General features: G+C 37.6%; 1 long non-coding RNA gene across 2 annotated transcripts; it reads left to right on the forward strand.

The window, feature by feature from the left end:
* The first annotated feature begins 6,170 nt into the window (after positions 1-6,170).
* Positions 6,171-10,741, forward strand: LOC115795322 (uncharacterized). Of its 2 annotated transcripts, none has more exons than XR_004021251.1 (4): positions 6,171-6,189; positions 6,624-6,762; positions 6,838-6,958; positions 9,097-10,741. It is a non-coding gene; the product is annotated as an uncharacterized LOC115795322 (long non-coding RNA). The 2 variants fall into 2 exon arrangements; XR_004021250.1 differs by having other exon boundaries at positions 6,176-6,194.
* Positions 10,742-11,966: the final 1,225 nt, after the last annotated feature.

Raw genomic sequence — 11,966 nt, forward strand, 5'->3', positions numbered from 1 at the left:
TACAAGTTTGAAGAAACCAAACAAACCTCTTTACTAGGTTTCAAACATCATGTGGCATTTCAGTGAATGATTACAGTGGCCCAATTTTCAAATAGCTCAGGTTCTACTGAAGAAAAGGACATTAGTTATTTCTACATATTTTACAAAATGTAAATAACTTTCAATGTCATGAAATCTAGAGTATATGGTATGACTTTGGCATTAATAAGCATGTACCCAAAAGCCAGACAAGATGGATTCAGTGTAATTGCAACATAACACACTCATGGCTAGTGAGGCAAAGAAAGCTTGATGTCTTAAAAACTGATGGAAGTATTTTCCTCATGTGTGAAAGTTATGTTGAGTCTATCAAAAATCCCTCACTATGGTAAAGAAAAGTATAATATGAGGCAATTTAATGCTGTCAGATTCAAGTCAGATCCAAATGGCCCACTGAATTTCATCTAACTTTTAAAAAATCCATCTTTTGAGTAAGAAAATAAAAAATAAAATCTGATTCATCAAAATTCTTCAAAATATCAGATGTCTGGAGGCCTAATATTGTTGGGACTTGTTTTTACTCCCTGTTTTTACTCTTATCACTTAATAAAGTTTACAATGTTGCAAAGTAAAATCAATCAAATTATTCTATAGTAAATCAATCAGTTGATCACTTAAAAAACTGAATCAAGCAAATGATTAAATTAAATGGAATTAGTAGCAAACTCAAAGCAGCTGACTCAAAGCTCTAAAGAGTAGAGGGGCAATAAAAATTATTTGTTCAATTTTATCTACATCTTAGACATTGAGGGCCTTGGGGGGATGGTGTGGATGGGCGCTGTTGTCCAGTGCACATGTTACATCTGTCCCCCCAATTTTAATAGCACTGTAGCTTTCATACAGTCATGTACATTCCTCCCAATATATGCACCCACATACACCTAACATATTACCCCAACCATTTTGAGTGGGAGGAGGGGGTGGGCGGGTCTTCCCACACCCGGGTTTCTACTGGGTGTCAGGCGGTTCCTGGGCGCCTGGGGCCTGGGGCCTCGGGGCTGCATTCTCGGCTGCTGGGGGGCCGGCCTTCCGGAGGGGCGGGCTGCTCATTGCCTGTGGCGCTCTGGGCTCTTGCCCGTTGACCGTGGGGGCCCCGTCTGGGGTCCTCCTCCTCTGGGGTGTGCGCGCAGTTGCCGTTGGGATGTGTAGTCTCGGGTCTTCTGTGCTTCTGGTGGGCCGTGGATGACCCGGGTCCCCTGGGTCTTTCTCTGCCTGCCTCTGGATCCCGTGGGAGGGTGTTTGCGGCTTCTTGCCCTCATTATTGAGTACGTTCCATAACAGAGGAACACATGTACATTACTACAAACTACAGCAAGACTGTATGTGTGTGTGTGCATATGCATGTATATATATATATATATATATATATATATAATATATATATATATATATATATATATATATATTAGGGGTGGGACTCGATTAAAAAAATTAATCGAATTAATTACAAGCTTTGTAATTAATTAATTGAAATTAATCGCATTTTAATCGCATTTCAATATTTGACATGAGAAATATTAATTTAAGTTTAGTTGATGAATAAATCAATATACATAAGCTTAAACTTCAAAATTTTGTTTATTTTCCCACCAGTCTGCTACACAGACCAATGAAGGGTGGAAGTGCTCCTGTGATAAGCAAACTCCTGAAATTAAAGTTAAGCATCATAACTGGATGGTTTTATTCAACATTAATGTCTCACTTGTTATAGTTGGAAATTAATCATTCTCTCAGCTGTATTCCTTGATGTTGTTATGCTTGTTTTAACAGCTTATTTTGAATTAAAGACTTAAAATTAAACCACAAAAAGGAGAAAAAGTTCGTTCTCCGTTTAACCAGCTGTTTTTACACAGCTGTGCTTCGCACTCACGGTTGCTAGGCGACATGAGCTACGCAGAGGTGACGGCAGCTGATATGAAGGCTAGCTGCTCACTTCCGGCCTTTGTGGTGTTCGTGGGCTGCGAAAGACGTGGCCGGGTCCTTCGCAGGATGCGGCCTCTAATTTGGACATTGTGCGTCGATATAATCTGTATGCCGGGAACTCGTGCACTGAGAAACGTTCCACGGTGCAAAGTGCGATTAAAATGCGTTAAAATTTTTAACGCGTTAATTTCCCCATAATTAATTGATCGAAATTAACGCGTTAAAGTCCCACCCTAATATATATATATATATATATATATATGTGTGTGTGTGTGTGTGTGAAGGTGTATGTATGTGTAGCTTTTATCTTCTATTTTTTTTCCTGCCCCCCCCTTTCTTTTTTTCCCTTTTTCTTTTTTCCTTTTAGCTTTCCATCTCTCTCTTCTTCTTTCCCTACCTGTCAGATCTGGCAAGAATAAATAAAATAAAATTTTTAAAAAATACAATTAACAAGAATAGCCTATAGAAAATAATTATAGAGCACGTCTTGTAAAAGCAAATATGTTTGGTACAATAATGCCTTCAGATTATCATTCTGATTGCGAAAACTGCCAGACATGACAGGTCAAAAAAAAAATATATATTATTTGTTGAATTAAATAATGATTGAACTAGAATAACTAAGTAGTGCCTGAAGCAGTGACTTGAAGAATTCAAATAAATTGGATAGAGAAACAGAGGGCAGATAAAATGTGAAACCAGCAATCAGATTGTTCTCTCTAAAGATGGATTAATCTTGGTGTTCAACCATCACGGCTTTGGAGAATATGTCCTGTACAAGATCCCTGATAAATTCAGACTATGATATACTAATCTTGTTGTTCAACTGTCATGACTTTGGAAAATATGTTTTGTACATAAATCCCTGATAAAGTTGCTAAAACACTGCACATATTAAAGTGAAAGATGAACAGTAAAAACTTCACCTCCCCACTGCTTCAGGAAATACAAAATAGCCACGTCTCCTTAAAGAGCGTGGACTGCTCTGTAGGTATCTTTCTTCCTGTTTAAGGCTTCTGAGCCGCCGATTGGATGTGCCAAGGGGCTGGGACAACTCGTGCACCAACAAAGGGAAGGCAAGGTCTAAACCAAAGCCCGCCCCATCTGTTTTGAACCAATCCACAGTATTTCTGGTTTTGCGCCATTACCCCTAATTTATAGCAGAAGCCGGTATTTAATTTCCACTTGTACTGTTGTTTATACTTGCCGTTCATGTAACTTTTTTCCTCCAAACGTGTCGAATGCGATACAGTAAAATAAAAGGCTGAAACAGTGATGCATCTTTAAAAAAATTAATAATCAACTTTAACCCACTAGTATTAATAATGGTTAAGTTCTGGGGACAATGAAGTGGTATGAAGTGGGCCCCAAATCAAATCTTGCTTAGGGCCCTTTCAAGGCTTGGGCCGGTTCTACTGTAGGTGAAGACAGCTGCAGCAGACACAGAGAGGAGCAGCCAGAGGGGCAGGCTTTGGAAAGGGAAACCGAGAGACAGAGTGAACGGGGAAGTGTAATACGTAAGCAGGTAGCAATGTTAGGATAATACAGGGACTTTGAGGTGATGGAGGTAACATTAGCTCTATTGCATGAGCAGTGGTGATTGATTAGTATCAATATTTATTGGTATTTGCATACTTCCCAAAATCTGGCAGCCACGGCACCTTAATCTGATAAAATAGCAAACGGTCAAGGCCAAGAAGTGTTGGATGAGCAGCAAGTGTCCATTTTAAGCTACATCATAGCATTTTAAATATTTAGGATAAATGTGTGTTGAAAGGCTACATAGTACTTTGAATTTGTAGCCTTTATACTGTGGTTAAACATGTTTTAAAAAGGACTCAAACAAGTAAAATAACAGATTTTAAAACTGCTAAATGATAAGTAAATGCTTTGCAATTTAAGCATTACTAAAGTAAGTGTAAAAAAGTATTATTAGCAAAAGGTATGCCCACATTGAACAAGCGTAAGACAGTGTCAAATGCTTTAAGACGCGGGCCAGTCTAAGCCAAAAATGCCAGGGCTGATTTTTTTGTCCCAGTCCAGCCCTGCTGATATCCGCAGCATGAAGAATGGTGTGTGATAATTGGCTTTTATACCATGAAAGATGACGAGTAGTGACATTTGTGCAGTAAAGTCTAGAGAGTATTGTTTATTTTTGTCGTGCCAGGGGGCAGTGGCGTATTTGTAACTGCTGACTGACAACAAGCTTATATTTTTGTCGAGCCTGGCTTGTGGCATTGTATTCGGTGAAAGATTTAAAGAATAGTATGGTTTATTTTTGTCACGCCCGGGGCAGTGGCGAATTTGTAACTGCTGACTGACAATAACAAGCTTTTGTCCTGGCTGGTGGCATTGTAAAACAAAAAAAAAATGATCAATAAATATTTAAAGAATTAAGGGTTTATTTTTGGGTCTCGCCCAGGGCAGTGGCTTATTTGTAACTGCTGACTGACAATAACAAGCTTATATTTTTGTCAAGCCTGGCTGGTGGTATTGTAATCAGTGAAAGACCTAAATAATACTACTATTTATTTTTTTGTCACTCCTGGGGCAGTGGCAGATTTGTAACTGCTGACTGACAATAACAAGCTTATGTTTTGAGCCTGGCTGGTCGCACTGTAATCGGTGAAAGACTTCATTAATAACTTGCTTGTAGAATAGACTAATGGCTGTCTTTTAGATAACCAATGTTTTGGGCAATCTTTCATGGTATAGATTGGCAGAAAAAATTGCTACAAAACTGTTGCATGAATAAAATAGAGACTAATAAATTGGCATGAAATTGTTAGCTTAGTAAAGTTGCTACTAAAAGTGTGAATGAGAAGGCCTTTGAGTGCTGGAATGCTGTGTGTGGGGAACAAGTGGGCTGATACTGCAGAGGAAAAAAGCATGAAATCCTAAAAGAAACTGGTAAAGTAAATTAAGAATGTATAAAGTCCAGAGGACAAATATCAAGGTTGTAGTAAATATGAACAAATAGGGAGACATCACAAATTCATTTATTAGATATAACGAAAGCTTAGATAAATTATTTGTTTTAAATTATGCATCTCAAAAGAATGGGGGGACAGGAAGCTGGGAAAAAACTCTTGTGGTGTCTGTACTGCCATGCTAAAGTCTGTGTTAAATGCATGTATTGTGTCTTCTTCCTTAAGGGTTCATGCAAAGGAAATTTGATTTAAACATCCTGCACAAAGAGCCCCCCTTTGCAGGCTCTCTTGCTTCCATATAAGGCATTGTCCATATGTCTACTATAGGTTAGGGGGTTGAAGCTGTTTTCATAGCCATATATGGAAAGTCAGGTTGTGGGGGTTTGCCAACATTATGGTATATAAAATTTGTTGAGTTGAGTTAGGATGATTGGGCCTCCTCTCCCAGGTGGCAAGAAGCGCCTGTTTTGATATGTTTTTTTTGTAATAAACTTTGTATATGCGTTGTAAGACTTTGTCAGCGAGGATTTTTTCCCAAGACTAAACACACCACTCAAGAGACGACACTCTAAAACTGGATCACATAGGAAAAGGAAACATGTCTCTGTTACTGTGTATGTATCTGAGTCAATGTGTGTGTGTGGCTTGCAGAGAAAGAAAACAGCTGGAGTTGGTGTGTGAGAATGAGAGAGTTATTGTGTGTGCGTTTGTATCTGTGTGTGTGTGTGTTTGTGTCAGAGAAAGACACAGATCAGGAATCTAGAAGAAAATATTGAAATAAATATATATATATAATTTTTTTTTTTTCTCTTCAATCAGCCCAACCGGTTGCAGCAGATGAATGCCCCTCCCTGAGCCTGGTTCTGCTGGAGGTTTTGAATTGAATTGAATTGAACTGAATTAAGAGAAGAGCAGAGATAATTTTGAATTTTGACTGGCTGAACAAAGGAAAAATCCAAAAAGCTAATAAATAAGTTAAATTATTGAGACATAAACAAAGTTTATGTCTCAAAAGAAGGGATATAGACTAGGAGAAAATTAAAATCACTATAAGACTTAACTAACAAAGATGTCTGTTTCATTCTAACAGGAGCCTGAACAACATCACCGGGGCTGCAGGAGACTGGACTCTGATCAGTTACCAATAAAGAAACTCTGATGCAGTTCAAGGTGTTCAAGCTCATGCCAAGGTCTCCTGAACAGACTGACAGACCGAAAGACTCAAGAAAAAAGGCTCCTGGTTCCACATGTCACTGCTCTCTTGGGAGGTGGATTCTGATGACAGCGAGAGAGAGGGGTAAAGTAAGGTTTGATTCACACCTAAAAGGTGTGAACCGGGGGAGTTGCTGGGTTTATCTTTATTTTTTTTCAATTAATGAACAAAAGTAGAATGTCTTAGAATAAAAATTGCAATCAAATGATTAATTAAATGGTGAATCAATCAAGAGGGTGGATTCACACCTAAAAGGTGTGAACTGGGGGAGTTGTTGGGAATTGTTTTTACTCCCTGTTTTTACTTTTCTCACTTAATAAAGATTACAATGTTACAAAGTAAAATCAATCAAATTATTATATAGTAAATTAATCATTTGATCACTTAAAAAAACTGAATCAAGCAAATGATTAAATTAAATGGAATTAGTAGCAAATTAATAGTAACTTAGCAGTTGACTCAAAGCTCTAAAGAATTGAGGGGCAATTATTTTTTCCTGATCGTTATTCTTTTAACAGGTAGTAGCACAAGGGGTCGCACTTTCCATGGGTCTAAGCCTCAATAAAAGGGAATCTGGCAGCGTTGTTGGGAGGTTCCAGTTTTCGGTGGGTGGCCAGGTGGTTGTTTGGCTTCACATGCTTTGTGCATGCGATCGTGGTAGGTTTGGAGAATTGTTTTAAATTATTTTAAACAGTTTTGTCCATGCTGATGTGGGTGTATATTCTATAACAGGGCCACAGAAGAACAAAGATTGAAGTGGGATTGCCTGGGCGTGGGGTTCGACTCCACAGGGCCACACTTGACGCTTTGCAGGATTTGCCGTGACAGGGTGTGGGCTTATTAGACACTACAGGTATGCAGTGATTTTTAGTTGTTTTTAGGGATTGACTAGAATAAAGTGTTCCTTGCATTTAGTAATTATGTGTTGTGTTTTAAACAGTTTATCACTGTTTACCTGCTGTCCTTCTTGATTTTTTTTTTTTTTTTTTTTTCTTTTTGGTTAGTCCGCCCAGCGTTGGATTGTGTTTCTTCTCAGTACATGAGAAGGCGGACTAACTATTTTTATATATCTCTTTATTTGTATGTCCCGTATTGTGTTGTGGCTCACTTCCCTGAATAAGGAGACATTCCATGCTGCTGTTAAACGTAACCCTGAAACCCGATCCTGTTTGCAGTGTTACCTTTGGTGTTTATATGTAATTGAGTTGCAGTGAAATGAATGCATCATATGAGTTGCAGTGAACAGTTGTAGTGTTCTTATGCGGGTGTATGTTATTCGGTTAACAGTGAATGGGAAAAAAAAGTTTAAAGGGAAACCCCCTATTTGGTGACAATAAATACTAATATTATTACAACCTGCATTTATTCTTCTTGTCTTACTCGGGCCGCTTGGGCCATAATATTCTCTAACTGATAAAGTACCGGAAACGCACAAGGACTAAACTGGTTAATCACAGGGTTGTGGGCTGCGTGGAACCGACAAGTAGTCAGGTTTCTCCAGAGGTGCACGCCACAAGCTGAACTTCCTACCTAGTAGGAAGACAGCGGTTTCCGTAGCTTGTGTGCGCTTCTCAGATGGACTTTGATGTTGGTGTTTTCTTGCCTGACTGAGAAGTGTTCCGCACATTTTTCATCATCCACAACAAGACACTCGCTTCTATCTGTGCTATCATAATCAAAGGAACTCCATATGGGACTGTGCTGCTTTCTCGGCAGACCGCTGCCAGTACTTGATGAACACGCGCACACACAGTTGCGCGATGGCGCTCCCAGCTTGAACTAAGAGAGCAGAAAAGATGATTTTATATCAAGCCACAAGGCTTTAAATAATGACAAACAAGAAAATGAACGTCAGTTTATCTATAATTTCAGTTAGTTTGAATTAGTTTTCTAAACTCACAATTCAGTTTTAGTTATCGTTTTTTGCCTTTTAATTATAGCTTTTATTTATTTCAGTTAACGACACTATTTTTTCTATTTCAGTTTTCGTTATTTCGTTTGTTTTCTTTAACTATAATAACCCTTGTATAAAGTACACTTACTGCCTGTATCACACCCAGACAGAAACCAGTATTTAACTTAATCATGTCTGAAACAAAGGAAATCGTTAAATGTGTTTAGTAACTGAACCAGCTGTGCTGTCAGCTTGTACTTTGTGCTACCTGTGGTCCTATAGAATGTATGTAACAGTGTGTGATTTATGTTCAACACTCTCCAGTTTTAAGCTCAGTTTCACTCTATAGAAGTTGAGGCACTCATTGCTTCTTTCTCTATTCAGATGAAGGTAAAATAAGTTTGAAATGTTTTACTAATTTTTTTGAATTGCTTCTAGCTGACCAGCTACTCAGGGGGGAGAGGGCCTTTAATGTTGTAGCTCCCAAACTGTGTAATTTGTTGCCTTTGCACATTAGACAGGCCTCTACACTGGTCAGTTTTATATCTGCTGTTAAGACCTACCTCTTCTCTTTGGCATTCAACCCAATGTGAGATGTTGATTTGATTTTGTTTTTGTTTCTACTCATCTAAAATGTGTCTCCTATTTCTATTCCTGCTTTAAATTTGGTTTGTATTTTATTTATTTTATTCAAATGTATTTTTTGTTTGTGTGCTCAGCACGTTGGTCAATGGATGCTGTTCTTTAAGTGCTTCATAAAAATTTTATCATATTTCACTTTGTCAGACAGGTTCTAGATTTCTTGATTTAACAATTCTTTTCTCACAGGACAATGTAGCCTTTTTTTTCTCTTAATGAATGACATCCTTCAAAAACTGCATTTTTTATTTATTCAGGTTATCTTTGACTAATGTTAGACTTCATTTGATAATCTGAAATGTGTAAGTTTAACAAATACACAAAAAAAAACCCTAAAAAGGGGCAAATATTTTTTCCTCTGCACTGCAGATTAGTGGCAAAGAAATCTGAGTTACTACTTGTGATTACTGGCTGGCTGTTATAAAAATTCAGACTTTTTTTTTTTTTTTTTTTTTCAGGAAAACACTGGATGTACATGACAACTATTGATTAACTGCTGAAAGAAAGTCATCAAAAATGGGAAACGCACCATCAGAGAGCAACATGGGCAACAACCTGAGATGCTGGAAGTGTTATAAATTACTTCCTCCATGCAAAAGCGATCGATTTTTTCCAACAGACTATTAATGGGCAACATGTGTATGCGTTCCATGGAGGTCTATATTATAGACCAGTTGGCCAGCATAATATGTACGAGTGTAGGGAATGCTTTTTTAAAAACTAGGAGAGAAGAGGCCTTTGGCTAACCCTAACCTTTTAACAATCATAGAAAAACATTATTACACATATTCACAACCCTGCAGAAAAGCAATGTATGAATTTTCAGAAACTGAGAACAAGCCAGTCATTGTTTACAGCACAGAACATTTCCTTCCTCCAAACGGAGATTAAATGAGTTTGAAGATAACCATAAATCAGGCAGTGGCAGTGATGAGTTTCAAGAAATGCAGTATTCCAGTTTCAATCTCAGTCTGAGACAGCTGATCAACTGGAGACAGCTGATCAACTTGGGGATTGGGGGGTTTAGTAGAAGCCTATGTGTCATCTTTTGCTGCGTTCGTCAACCAGACAGCATGTGGGGGTTTTCCATGCTCACGCATCAAAATGAAGCCCACTTAGAAGCCACTAAAATGCTCCTCAAACTAGTTGTTTATAAACCAATGGACCCCAAATGGAGGCAGTCACGCTGCTCAAAGCACTGTCACAGAAATATGCACATGATGTTTCAATAAGTGAAATCCTTACCTTGGTACAAGACTATGACATATCACCAGATTGGACTGATGAGTGTGGGAAAGGAGTTTTAGATGAGGTCTTCATTCTGAGCTTTCTTGAGGGTCTCCTGCAACTGTAAATAAACAGATGTTGATTAAAAAAAAACAAAAAAAAAACATGTCTCCTTCAGGCAAATGATGTTTGAAGATTTTATTTACCTGCGTGGAACAATTTCAAGACTTAAAAGAAGAAACCAAAGAAGTCTTCAAGATGGTTTCAAATCTTGGAGAACAAAGACTTTGGTCACCAGTAAGTAAGTAAGTGAGTAAAAAATTTTTTATATAATACCTCTGAAGACATAAATCATAAAGTGCTTCACAACACTAAAACAAAGTACAATTGAGGTAAGGAGAAAAAAAAACTAACCAAACGCAAGTCTAAAAAAATTAGTTTTTAGCTTTTTTTTTTTAAAAAAAAAAGACTCCACCGAATCCACAGTTCTTATACACAAGGGGATAGAGTTCCCAAGTCAGGGAGCTACTTTTGCAAAAACTCTGTCTCCTTTAATTTTCAGCCTTGTGTGATGTAAGGCCAGTAGGCCTTTATCACATGACCTCAGAGGCCTGGGGGGAATGTACGGATGCAAGAAGTATATGTTGGGGCTTGACCATGAAGACTTCTATAAGTCAGGACCAGAATCTTAAACTGGACTCTGAAATTAATGGGGATTCAGTGTAGCTAGAGATGCTCCTGGGAGTTTAGTAGAAGCCTTAACTTTCTAAAGCCTTTGACTTTCTATTGCATGGCACTGAACAGGAGTGGCCCTCCAATCTCATTGTACATCCTGTATAATGACAATAAAGGCATTCTATGCTATTCTATTCTAAACCTCCTTGGAGCATTAACTGACCACAACCATGATGAAAGCTGTTTTTCCATCATGAAGATTTTGTATGTGATTGAAACATATCAGGTTTCTTCCAAGTGGACAGATGACAACAGCAAAACTCTCCTTGATCTCATAGATTCATGCACAACTGAGAATCTGATCCAGCATCTACAAAAGAGCCTTAAAGAAGAGGAAACAAAAAGGATCAACTCTTTACGAAATACAGAATATAAACATCAGTGATGAACAATCACAGTAGTATAGAAACTCATGCAACAAATTTGACCAAAATTGGTGAAATTAAAAGCCACAAATGTGCAGCATGATTAATGAGCTCATTAAAATTTAATTAAACTTAAGTATCAATCAATCATGCAAGCTACTAACATTTTTCAGCTTTTAATTTAATGTATTATATTACACAAGTGACTGAAACTGATTGCAGAAGAGAATAATGCTGGGAAAAAGTTAACTAAAAAAGGGAAATTGTGTAATGTAGAAAAATTATGTAAGCGCAGGAAATGTATGTAATGCTCTCTGTCTACATCAGGCATTATACTTATTGTTTTAAATTTGTTAAAATTAAGGATTTAAAGTAACTATAAGTGTTAGAGAAATATCAAAGGAAGCTTAAAATTGATGTTTTAAGGTTATCCATACACTTGCAGTTATTCTGTCTTTTTTCACACAGTGACCTTTGATTATATTCTGGAAAGTGAAATGCATGTAAAGCATGTAACCTTACATCCAATATATTTTTTTGTCTTAATAACATGAGCTTAAATCTCTTTGTTTCAATTATTCCAATGACTTATACCTTACATTAGAAGGGTTAAAAATATCAGCAGTACTGTAGTTCAGCTGCATCATTTAGGGTTAAGAATTTGGAGAGAATTTTTTGACTATAAAATAGCACATTATATATTTTAACCCTTTATAGGGCACATTGAAATTCCAGGAAATTCACATTTTCAACCCTAGGATGTTATTGTCACTGGACAGCTGTGGCAGGCAGGAGATGGACCCAAGATGCAGGACTCAAAAACAGGATTAAACTAAACCTCAGCAATATTTTTTAACTAAAACAGGGTTTATGGTGCTGGACAGAGCCAGCAGCATAAACTAGGAAAACTTAAAATAGAATACAGCCAGACAGCCAGAAAAACACACAGTGCGCAGAGCAATGTAGATGACAAGGATCAAGAGGAAAACACAGACAATATA

Source organism: Archocentrus centrarchus, chromosome 17, assembly GCF_007364275.1.
Source record: "Archocentrus centrarchus isolate MPI-CPG fArcCen1 chromosome 17, fArcCen1, whole genome shotgun sequence".
NCBI lineage: Eukaryota > Metazoa > Chordata > Actinopteri > Cichliformes > Cichlidae > Archocentrus > Archocentrus centrarchus.